Source organism: Gavialis gangeticus, unplaced genomic scaffold (assembly GCF_001723915.1).
Source record: "Gavialis gangeticus isolate Ggan-Ray unplaced genomic scaffold, GavGan_comp1, whole genome shotgun sequence".
NCBI lineage: Eukaryota > Metazoa > Chordata > Crocodylia > Gavialidae > Gavialis > Gavialis gangeticus.
Genome location: NW_017729022.1, coordinates 46,184,848 through 46,196,307, shown reverse-complemented (window position 1 = coordinate 46,196,307; position 11,460 = coordinate 46,184,848). Strand labels below are relative to the sequence as shown.

At 45.5% G+C, this 11,460-nt stretch overlaps 1 long non-coding RNA gene across 1 annotated transcript in view; it reads right to left on the bottom strand.

Annotated features, from left to right (window-relative positions):
* Positions 1–10,438, bottom strand: part of LOC109297023 — a 56,061-nt gene extending 45,623 nt beyond the window's left edge. The window contains exons 1-2 of the long non-coding RNA XR_002097157.1: positions 10,260–10,438; positions 2,657–2,739 (exon numbers count right to left, since the gene is read on the bottom strand). This is a non-coding gene — a long non-coding RNA (uncharacterized LOC109297023). The remainder of the gene's footprint in view (positions 1–2,656; positions 2,740–10,259) is intronic.
* Between the last annotated feature and the right edge of the window lie 1,022 nt (positions 10,439–11,460).

The following is an 11,460-nucleotide window of genomic DNA, read 5'->3' as shown; positions in this document are numbered from 1 at the left end:
GTGCAGAGCCCCCTACACAATGTAGGAGAGTGGGGGGCAGCAGAGATTGCCCCCCACCCAGCAGCACCCGGGAAGTGAGGGCTTTTTTCCTTTTTTTTCCAAGTGCTGGGAGCTGAGGCAGGTAGAGCAGCCATTGCTGGACTGGGAGAGTGGGCAGGCGATGGGCCTGCATGATTAGGAGATTCAGCAGGAACGAGATCTCCAAATCAGTTTCAGCTGAATTGATTTGGGACAGTGATTCGAATCACCAAATTGAAGCACTGTCTCCTGAATCAGCCAAATCCGAAGCAAATACTAGCCGCTTCACACAGCCCTACCTCCCCAGGTTGTCGCATCAATGAAATTCAGAAGTGACAGATGGTAGACAGCTTCATAATGCGGCCTCAATCTGAGCAGTATAGCCACTCATCCTAGCCTGCCATCTTACAGCTAGTCAGCTAGGCTCAGCAAGGCTGCCCTGAAGCCTCCAGCAGGGCCTAACTCTCCACCCACTCACTGGTACTAGAGTTGACTCTCCAGTTCCCCATTTAAACTCATGACCCAGAATAGGGAGTGTCTGAGCAAAAGGGATCCATCTTATCTCAGATGGCCCTTGGGTCTCACTTCCTCCCTGATTCTGGTCACTGCCTGATCCCCTGGCTCCCAGACTTAGCTGGTTCCTGGACCCTGTTCTCTGCTTTAGACCATAGACCATGTTCCTGGCTTCTCAACCTGACTGATTCTGAGACTGTTCTCTACTTAATTTCCCCCAGTTTACTGGCTTGGTCTGTTTTTAGAACCTGTTTTTGGATTAAACCCCTGGCTTCCTAATCCGGTCTGACCTTGAAAACTGCTCGTTCCTGCCATCCCTGGTTGGCATTTTGATTCTCTGAGTAGCCCAAGACCTAGCTGCCCATGACCTGGCATGATAATAAATTACTTCAGTTCAACCTCAGCTTTTATGCCTCAAAGGGCCCCTCTGCACATTACATTTATGCTGCAATTATGATGTTACTTGTGACATAAATGGCAAGGTTGCACCAGGTCACACAGGGCTATGGGCACCTGTCCTTCAACTTGCTGTTGCAGGGGGAGCTGAGAATCATGATCTTGGGCTCCCCCTGCACTGGCAAGTAGAAAGATTATAGCTGAGATCTAATTCCTGATCCCAAAATCATGCCTCCTGTCTTGCACATATGGCATGGAAGGAGGTATGATTGTTGGGATCTGGACTCAGATCCCATGGCACCTTTCAACGAACTTGTGCCAGGGCCCTAAAGAGTCATATGGGGTATAAATTTCAGTGAATTGCCATGTTGGTTTTTGTGATACAGACACTTCTTTTCCATCAATAAGTCTTGATTTTATCATGCCCAGATTTTTGGTTTAATAGCCATTTAGTCATGTGCCTTGTATCATATGATTTATATCACTATCTTTTGGAGTGTTGCAAAGTCACCCAGTAGAACGATTAAATAGAGTCTAGTATCCCATGCACAACAAATGATAGTGATTAGAGACTGAAAAACTAGGATGTTTAATATATTGCAGTTCACCTAACTATGCTGAAATATTTGTATTAATTAAATAGCCCCTGCAGTCAAGAGCAAAGTTTATGTAATTTAGAGATAACAATGCACAAGCCAAAAATAGAGAACAACTTGTCAGAAAGGAAAAAGTATTGTATAAGAAGCAGAGAAAACCTCATGAGTCAGTATTTAAAAAAGAAATACCTAGCACAACTCATGTGATTAAAGCCAATGTCAAAAAACAGCAATGTATCCACTTTTAGATAGATAATAGTGGAAATAATGCAATGTTCTCTTTAAATTATTTTAAACTATATTATTTGCATTTAACTTCTCATTTTTACTGTACATGTCTTTTAACAGTTGGTTCAAGGTTTTGAAATATGGAAGGCAAGTCCTGGAGCACAGATAATATGAATTTCAGACAATTAATCACTGATATTTAATGCCCAGATAGACTTCTTTGTCTGTAAACTGAATTGTAGGTTTCAATTATGCCTTTATAAGCATGACCTTGACTCAACTTGTATGAATTGAACCACCCAAAGAGGCACTGTGATTCAAGAATCCAGTTCCTTCCTCATTTCTCTTTTACTCTGGGGCAGAAGTAAATTTCTTCCACCTTTATTAAGGAGCAATTTATACATCATCATGCCCCTCCCACTTCCACAGCTTCCATCCACCCTCTCCTGGCCTTGTTGCTGGCAGCCAACAGGGTAACTGTAGAGAAAATATAGCCTTCCTTTTCCTCCAGTGACCAGAGGCCAAATCCAAGCAAGGTTGAGTTAGGAGGTAAGTTGGCCCTTATCAGAATTTCTTATATGAAACCCTATTTTTAGATATTTGTAGCTCAGCTGAAAATGTCATGCACTGTGGAGTTTCAGATAAGATAAGTTGTGTTACCTGTCCTGAATGCACAAAAAATTAAATGCATTGGCTGCAGAGACTTTCATGTGTTCATCTTGAAAATTAAATTCATATGTTGAAATGTATTTTTGCAGGGGACTGGACTCAAAAGACCACAGTCCAGATTTACTATTTTTTGATAGTTAAATGTCTGAAAAACTGGATACAAAGTGGAATATCTGAAGAGATGCAAGCATACAAATATGTAAGCCACAGTAGTTTTCATAAAATATATCTCCTACCTTTTTGCTTTATGGAACTGCTTGTGTCTGAATTCTACCAAGACTTATCCACATGCTCTGCTTTAGTTATAGACACACATATGCTATGAAAAGAGGAATTTAAAAAGTGCAGCTAAGATTTAATACAACAAGGTACATAATATTTCAGTTATTTCCTCACCAACCCTTTTATTTGTTTCCAAATAATCTCAGTCATAATTAGGCAAAATAAAATAAGAATACATAAGAGGCTGATTTTAACCTACAAAATTAAAGAAATTTGAAGGGAAGGTTAAAAATCTGATATTACCCATCTAAATTGTGTCTAGATACTTCAGGAGTCTCTGAACAGTCTCTCTTACATACTAAAAGTACTTCAGGATAGGATAAGAATGCTGAATTTCCCAGCTATGTGAGTTTAAGGCAGCTGCATTATCTTAGTTTAGCTCAGGGGCAGGCAATTATTTTGGGCAGAGGGCTGCTTACTGTTTTGGCAAGCCATCAAGGGCTGCATGACAGACAGCCCAAGGCAGATAAATATTAATTTTCTAAATTTTTTAGGGGCCCTGCAGGCTGAATGGAATGGCCCCCGGGCCACATTTTGCCCACCCCTGGTTTAGCTCATCTTTGAATTTCATTTTTCATGTTAATTTAGAAACAGGGAAAACACAAGACAAAATCTTCCCTTTGCCACACAGTTTCATTTTGCAGAGAGTTTCATTAACTCCTTTTGGTTTCAGTTCTCATGGGTTCACATCCTCAGAGTTCTGCTTTCTTATGAACCTAAAACCCTCATAGTGAAAGTAAGCTGCAGATGCTGCATTTTGCATGGTCTCTACACAATCAAAGAGATGGGACCATAGTAAATTTTATCTTCGGGGATCCTGGTTTTCCCTGATAAAAAATTGCAAATTCTTTGATAAACTCCCCCAAATCCGTGATTAAAGTGAAAGGCCCTTCACTCTCCTCCACAGCTCCCCTGGCCTTGCTGGTGCCCCTTACTCCCTCCTGCCAAACCCCTCCAGTTTTGCTGCTGCCACTCACTACCTTCTCCCAGCCCCCTGCCTCCATCAGCCCTGCCAGAGGGGGCCCCCAGCTGCCATGGCTATGGAGCCAGGGACCCAGGTTCACAGCCCCCTGTCCCTGGCAGGAGGCGGTGGCAGCTGCTTCAGTGGAGTGGAGCCCAGCTCCCCCCCTGCTGCTGCAGGTTCAGGTGCGGGCAGCAGCTCCCCACTGGCAGGGGAGACCCATGCCCCCCAGATATGTGCGTGGGATGGAGGTGGGCTGCCCGCTGTGGGGCCTCCACAGCCCACCAAGTGCAACTTGGCTCTACAGGGACAGCGGGGCCTCACGGGGAACTCCTTGCCTCTGCAAGCTCCACGCTGCCCTGGCAAGTTGTCCCCTGCATGCATGGCAGCAGCAAGGGGCACAACCCCACGTCACCATCCTTGCTTCAGCCATGCCTTCAGTGGACACATAGCCAGGGCAGTGCAGAGCTTACAGCAGCAAGCAGTTTTCCTGCATGGCCCCACTGTGCCGTGCATGCCTCCCAACATGCCCATGGGCTCCTTGGCCTGCCAGAGACTGGCAGGAGGCTCAGGCCACCCCTGATGAGCTACTAGACATAGGTAAGCATGCCTCTTCCCCCTTCCACATCATCTGTCAGCCACAGGCAGGCAGCACAGGGGCAGGGAAGGGAGGTGTCTATGTCCTTATAAACCACATCATGAAGCACCCCACAATGTACACACACAGCTGATACTGAGCCCAAGAGAACCCCTGGGCTCAGCCCCATGGAGCCCAACTCTGGCTCCCACACACCCATCCAAGGACTTCCATGCCCCCATAAGTGGGCATGGCCCCATGGAGCCTGACTGGGCTGCCAGGTATGGGAGAGATTTCCAGCCCCCCCCCACCCCTGCTGCTAGGGCTATTTCTGTTTGCAATCATAGATTTCATAGATTTCATAGACATTAGGGCTGGAAGGGACCTCGGAAGATCATCAAGTCCAGCCCCCCACCCGAAGGGCAGGAAGTCAGCTGGGGTCATAGGATCCCAGCAAGATAAGCATCCAATTTTCTCTTGAAGGTGTTCAATGTAGGTGCTTTAACCACCTCTGATGGTCCATTAACCATCGGAACATTTAATATAAAATACATAAACAATTCAAGAAGGCAACCAGAGGGAGTGTGATGCTGTACCCTGGTGAGGCAAACACTCCCCTGGGATGAGTCCTGGGTTTTGGTATCTGCTGCCAGGACTCATTATTCATTTTATACTTTACCTAGGACAGGGCTGTCCAACTTCTCAGTAGCTGGGGGCCGCACCCCACATGGCCTGCAACAGGGGAGATGCACCCCACGTGGGCCATAATAATGGGAGCCAAATGACTCCCTAGACAGATTTCCCCACTGCTGCTTGGTGGATGTGGGCCACCTCCTCCCTTGCTCCACTACATGCACAGGCAGTCGCTTCCACCATTTCACTGTGTGGGTGGCTGAGTTGTCCCCCCTACTGTGGGCTCCTGCATGCCGAAGGCAGGCAGTGGTGGAGGAAGCCAAAAAGAAAGCCCAGAGCACTTGGCTGCAGCTATAGCTACAGCCAGAATGATGGACCAGATAGGAGCCTGGAGGGCCACAGGTTAACCCCTTGCAGGCTGTGTGGCCTATGGGTCACCAGTTGCACAATCCTAATATAGGACTCCTCTCACCTTTCAGAGAGGGCTGTAACCACGTGGTAACAGACACATGCTCTTGCTTGCTTCCTCTCCTTCCACTCCCATTAATCTTGCATTCTTGGCTGTGGTGGAGATCAACTTCAACTAAAGGGGTGGCAAATCCTTCCCTACTCCTCAAATTAAACCTGTAGCATGGTGGTTATGGGACATACCTGTGAAATACAATATATGGGTTTGAATCCCCTAAAAGTGAAATTGTATAGGAATGGATCTCTGATTTTGTAGCCAAATATTCTAACCATACAGCTACTAGGCAAAAGATAAATGACATCTCTACATTTTTACTGAGTTGCATGCAAGCAGGCACATCTACACATGAAGTTTACTGCAGATCTGATTAGAATAATAGAAAATTAGAGTTTGAAGGAACCTCAGGAGGTCATCTACTCCAATCCATTGCTCAAACCAGGATCATCCCCAACTAGATCATCCCAACTAAGGCTTTGTCTAGCCAGGTCTTAAAAACCTTCAAGGATGGAGATTCCACCACCTCTCTGGGTAACCTGTTCCAGTGTTTTACTACCCTCCCAGTAAGAAGGCTCTTCTTTATATCTAATCTAAACTTCCACTGGTGCAACTTGAGACCTTTGCTTGTTGTTCTGTCATCTGCCATCACTGAGACCAGTCTAGCTCCATCCTCTTTGGAATTACCCTTCAAGTAGTTGAAGGCTGCTATTAATTCCCTCTCAGTTTTCTCCTCTGTAAACTAAATAAGCCCAGTCCCCTCAGCCTCTCCTCATAAGTTATAACCCCCAGGCCCCTCCCCATTTTTGTTGCTCTCTGCTGGACACTCCAATTTGTCCACATTTTTTTCTGTAGGATTTGCTCCACAGTAAAGCATCACCATTTACACGTGCCCTTGTGTTATTAGCCTGGAGTAAACTAAATAATTCCACCATAGGATAGTATTTCCCAACACAAGTACCACCTACAGTAGAGTTATTTACTTCACTGCAGTCCACATATAAGACACTGACTGGGGCTGGCTGGGGCAGGAGGGTGGTACAGTGTGGGGCTTCCTGCCAGCTAGACCTGCACTGTAGTACCTTCCTGCCCCAGCCAGCCCCTCCACAGCATGTTGAGCTGGGTCAGAGCAGCCCCAGGCTGGCAGGCTGTCCCCTGGGGCCCCTTGTCAGCCAGGGCTGCGCCAGCCCAGCTCACTTTGCTGTGGTCCCGGGCGCATGTGTAAATGCTGCAACTGGGAGCAATAAATATCAGTGTAGTTTTATTGCCTCGAATTAATTTCACATGTAGTGGCACTCAGCTTTCACTAATGGTCACAAGGTAAGCTCTAACTTTGCCTAAGGACCTGAGTAGTTCATTCAATTTTTGATACCTCCCAATGCTCATTTGTATTGTAATGGATCTTAGGCATGAGAGAGCTACATCACTTCTGAGCATGCTCAGTTGCCCAAATCTAGGCATCTAGGAATCTTTCTGGATCAAAACAGAGAGAAATCTAGTGAATTCAGGAGATAAAGAAAGTTTTGCAGACATTAAGTAGGGTGAGTTTGAATAATTCTTTGTGACCTATTAGTAGGGACTGATGTAATTTCAGTTTCAGGGGATTTCAGGGGAAAGTCCAAAATTTAACATTTCCCCTGAAGCCCCAGAAAACTTCAGTTTGGCTGGAAATGGCCTAAAACCATGGGAGAGAGGGAGGGCGTGAAAAAAGTATATTAAAAAAAAAAAAGACTTACCTGAAAAACTGAGAAGAAGGCAGCAGAGCCCTGGAAACAGCATGGGGGCTTGGGAAAGGTGTGCTAGGTAGGGGGGAAGCCCCTGCAGTGGGGGCACCCTGCACCCCATGCCCAGCTATGGGGGCTGTGCCAGGTGCCTGCCCCCACAGCCAGATGCAGGGCGGGAGTTTCCCAGGCCAAGTGCAGAGTCTCCTGAGCCCCACTGTGCACAGAAGGAGAGGGAGAAATTCCCCTCCTCTCCTGCACAGCAGGAAAGCAAACCAGGGCTAGGGAGACCCTGTGCCAGGCCAGGCAAAGCTCCTACCCAACATCTGGCTATGGGGGCAGGTACCCAGAAAAGTGGAACTCCCTCCCTCCAAGTTTCACCCTATTTACCCCACATCCAGCCAGCTAAGCAAAGCCTTGGCTAGGATGATATATTTGGGTTGATCCTGCCTTGAGCAGGGAGTTGGATTAGATGACCTCCTGATGTCCCTTCCAAACCTCATTTTCTGTTATTCTAAATTTATTTATTATGGTTTCATTAAGAATTCTAAGTGGTGAGCTTTACTTAGAAGTTGTTTTTTTAATAAGTGGTAAGTTTTACTTTCTTCAGATAGCTGAAGAACAGCTTGTGTGCTGCTGTTCAATGGTAATCAGCCCCACGGCAGGCCAATAAGCAGCGTGGGAAAGCCTTCCCTGAAAAATGCTGCAAATTGGCTCTGGTGAGCCTGCAGGACATCTGCTTTTCCCCTCACTGGTGCGTGAATTACAGTGGTCCCTACATATTAGGTACCTATGTTCTGCCTCTGTTATTTAGGCTTAGATTTTCACTACTTTCATAAAAGCAAATTATTTCAATTTATGCTTCAGTGCCTTGCTTTGGGGTAATTAATAACAATTAGGAGTTGAATTAAAAAATAACAACTGTGTGAATTAAGAGTTACCCACAATAGAATTTCATATTATGTAATTGCCATATAGCTACATCATATTTCTAGATACAGATATATAGGGCATTTTTACATGTGGTCTGGGAGGCGATGCCGGGTGGTTTAACTAGTGAGCCGTGCTAATGAAAAGCACCCATGTATCACGTGTATCAGCATCCCCATGCTGAAAAATTGTGGCAGGGCACTTTGAACTAGAGCTCATCGAATGTGGTTTAGTTCAAAGCGCCCCGCTACCATTTTTTCAGCCCAGGGATGCTGATACACTTGATGCGGGAAGTTGCCAGAGCACGTCAATTTCCATGCTCCAGCAGATTCAATTAATTGAATCTGCTCCAACATGCTGGATTTCCAATGTGTTGGAGCAGGCTCCCCACATGTCTGTGGGAGCCCATAGATACTGATGTAGACATGACACCGATCCCCAGTCTGTGACCCTGAAGAACACGCTATGCATTGCTAGTAAGTTGCAGCCAGAATTCTAAATGTTACTTTGCATGCAAAATATGCAATTATTATACTTATAATTTAATCTCAAAATACAATTTTTTTTCATATCCTCAATATCTTACAAACAGGCATTACAATTTGGGGCTGCAATTAGCTTGCATTTGAAAGCTTGTCTAATCCTATACCAGCAGCTGGTCCAATAAAAGATATCACCCAAAGAAATCCTTGCCTCTCTAACAAAACAAAACAGTTCACTTAGTTGTCTTATAGTGCAGACTTATAATTGGAATGCTTAACTCTTGATTAAAATAGAGGCGTAATTGTGATTTCTTCTGACGCCTCTCCTTGAAGGAAAACCAGAATGGGAACTATGAGCTATAATGATTTTTAAATGTTTCAAAACATTCTTGAGCAGCTACCAGGGGGTCAAAATGCTAACATTTGCTAAAGGAACCTTAAGCTTAACTGAACTATCTGTTTTCTTATCCAAAGTACTTTGAAGCAACATTAGTAAGAGACAATTTATTGTCCCAGTGAAAACAATTACCTTGCACAGATGAAAGAGAAGGGCTGGGGGGATATATTTACTTTTCCTAATACTTATTTCTGTGAGTCAGGAGAATGACTCAGTATGATCAGTGATGTTGACACTAGTCTCAGAGAGAACTAGCTACAATTGCTTCTGTGGTGTTTATTGGTTTTGGAGGTGGGGAACAGAAGAATACACTGAACACATGTATATTGATCATAGAACAAAACAACATAGCAAACATTCAGCATTAAGGTCTGGATTCTCAGCTGGCATGAATTGGCATAGTTGCATGAAGTTAGTGAAATCAATGTAACTATCAATTGACACTATGCTGAAAACATGATCTTAAAAATAAGAACACCAACATGCAGCATTGATGGAAAAAACCCTTAAAAACTATCACAACTGAAAATGTCAGCAAGAGCACAAAACAAACCTGAGCCAAAACTATTCAATATATCGTACTGTCTTTCAAGGCTCAAGGTACTGCTACAAAAAACACAAAAAGTTCCTTTGTACATTGGTAAAAATAACTGGTTGTGTGGGAAGGACATTACAATATTTGGAACTTTTACCATCTTTCTGGAAGCTGGGCATTAATGTTGAAGTTTAAGCTGTGTGAGATATGAAGCTTGGAAGAGAGACATTCCAGGGGGTGAAATCTCATGGAAGAGAAGATCCTGGAGTTAGGGCTGGAGTGTTTAGGCTAGGCAATACCTCACTGTACCCGGACACTGTTCCCAGGGAAATAACCAGCATTAATGCTCCATGTATTCTCCATCATCCAGCAAAAGGACATGGCCTTATTCCCTTTGCACATTCCATTCTTGCCTTCAAGAACTGCTTGCCTCCTAAAGTGCTCTCTGAATGTAGTCTTTGCTGCTCTTGGTAATAGTATGAAGGTTTCATCCTCCTTTATTCATCTTTCCTGTTTACTTTTTCACTCCTGATCCAGGTCCTCTACCAACTGAGACTTCCTGTTCATCTTCTTTAGTTCCAGGAATACGATACCCTTTGTTCTTTTTTTTTCTTTTGGTTGTAACACCCAATGATGGAATAGGTAGACAGGCAATAGTGTGGTGAGAGGGAGGTTGTCACTTGGGTTCAAATCCCTCTATCCTCTATAGAACCAGGGCAGGCGAATGTTACTTAACTATATACAATTTATTGATTCAGAATATAAATATATAAAATACATCTGAAAAGTGAGAATAAATATTCACAAAGTATAGACAATAAACAATACTCCAAAATAATTGGTGGTCTGGGAACTGACCTTCCACTGGGGTGTCACCCTCAGCACCAAACCCGATAGGGGAACCCTATAAGCAACAAGCATGGTGAGTCCTCTAGTCACCCCAGGCACAGAGGAGTGATGGATCCTGAAATAGGTAAGCACAGGTAAATTAACACAGCAAGCGAATAACCAGGAATCCAATGGGACAATAAATAGAATATGGCAGTGGAAGGGTAAAACATAACAATAAAAAAATTGGTTAGAAATAGTATAGACAATATACAAAGCAACCTTGAAAACATTAGGTACATACCAACCCTATTCTGGAAGCATAGACACATTGGAAGCTAGGGTCCCCTTCTCCAGAGATCACAGGCCTTAGCAAAACTCTTGATAGCAACAATAGGGGCCCAGTGCCGTCCTTCCTGGGCCAATGCTGGGACTGGGGCTTTTATTCGCTGGCTTCCCAGTGGGGTCCTCTTTCCCCAGAAATCACCTCCCCTGTGGGATCTGCTTTCCCCAGCAACTCACGTTCCCCTCTCCAGAGCAGTTAGGGCTCATCTCATGGCCTGGTGTCCTGCCCCAGGCACCCAGGCCGCGCCATGCCACCTCCTCCGTTTTCCGGCCTCGTGCTGGGGTTTCCCCACAGCTTTGCACTCCACTCTGGGCACTGACATCTCTTTATGCTATGGCTGGGCTGCAATCCTGGATCCCCTGCCAGCCTTGTACCTGGGGCTTTCCTGCTGCCCCCATGCTCCGCTCTGGGCACAAGGAGGGTGGGGGGGCTCTTTTAGCTCTGCTGAGCCATGCTACCAGCCTCGGCTACCTGGCCTCATGCCTCATGCTGGGATCACAAGCCTGAACCCCCTAAGTGGCTCCCAAGGGCTGAAGCTGCGTGCACCACAAGGTGGCCTGAGCGGTCTCGAACCACTCCCAGTTGTGCACTGCAAGTTGGCCTGAGCAGTCTTGAACTGCTCCCAGGGCCAATATTCCATGCACCAGGTCGTGCACTGCTGGAGCCTCCCGCCATTTGAATCCCCGGGCAGAGTCTTGAGAGGCTCTTCTGGGTGATTGCCCTCTGGGCAGCTCTCCCCAGCTCTTCTAGGCCCCACTCTTCTCGAATCCCTCGACGTGTCTGTCCTGCATGCCAAGCACACTGTCCTTTTATTTTCTTCAGAGGCTCTGCCCCTAACATCTGCTGGACCTGCAAGGTGCAGTTCTCAATCAGGTCCAAGGTTCT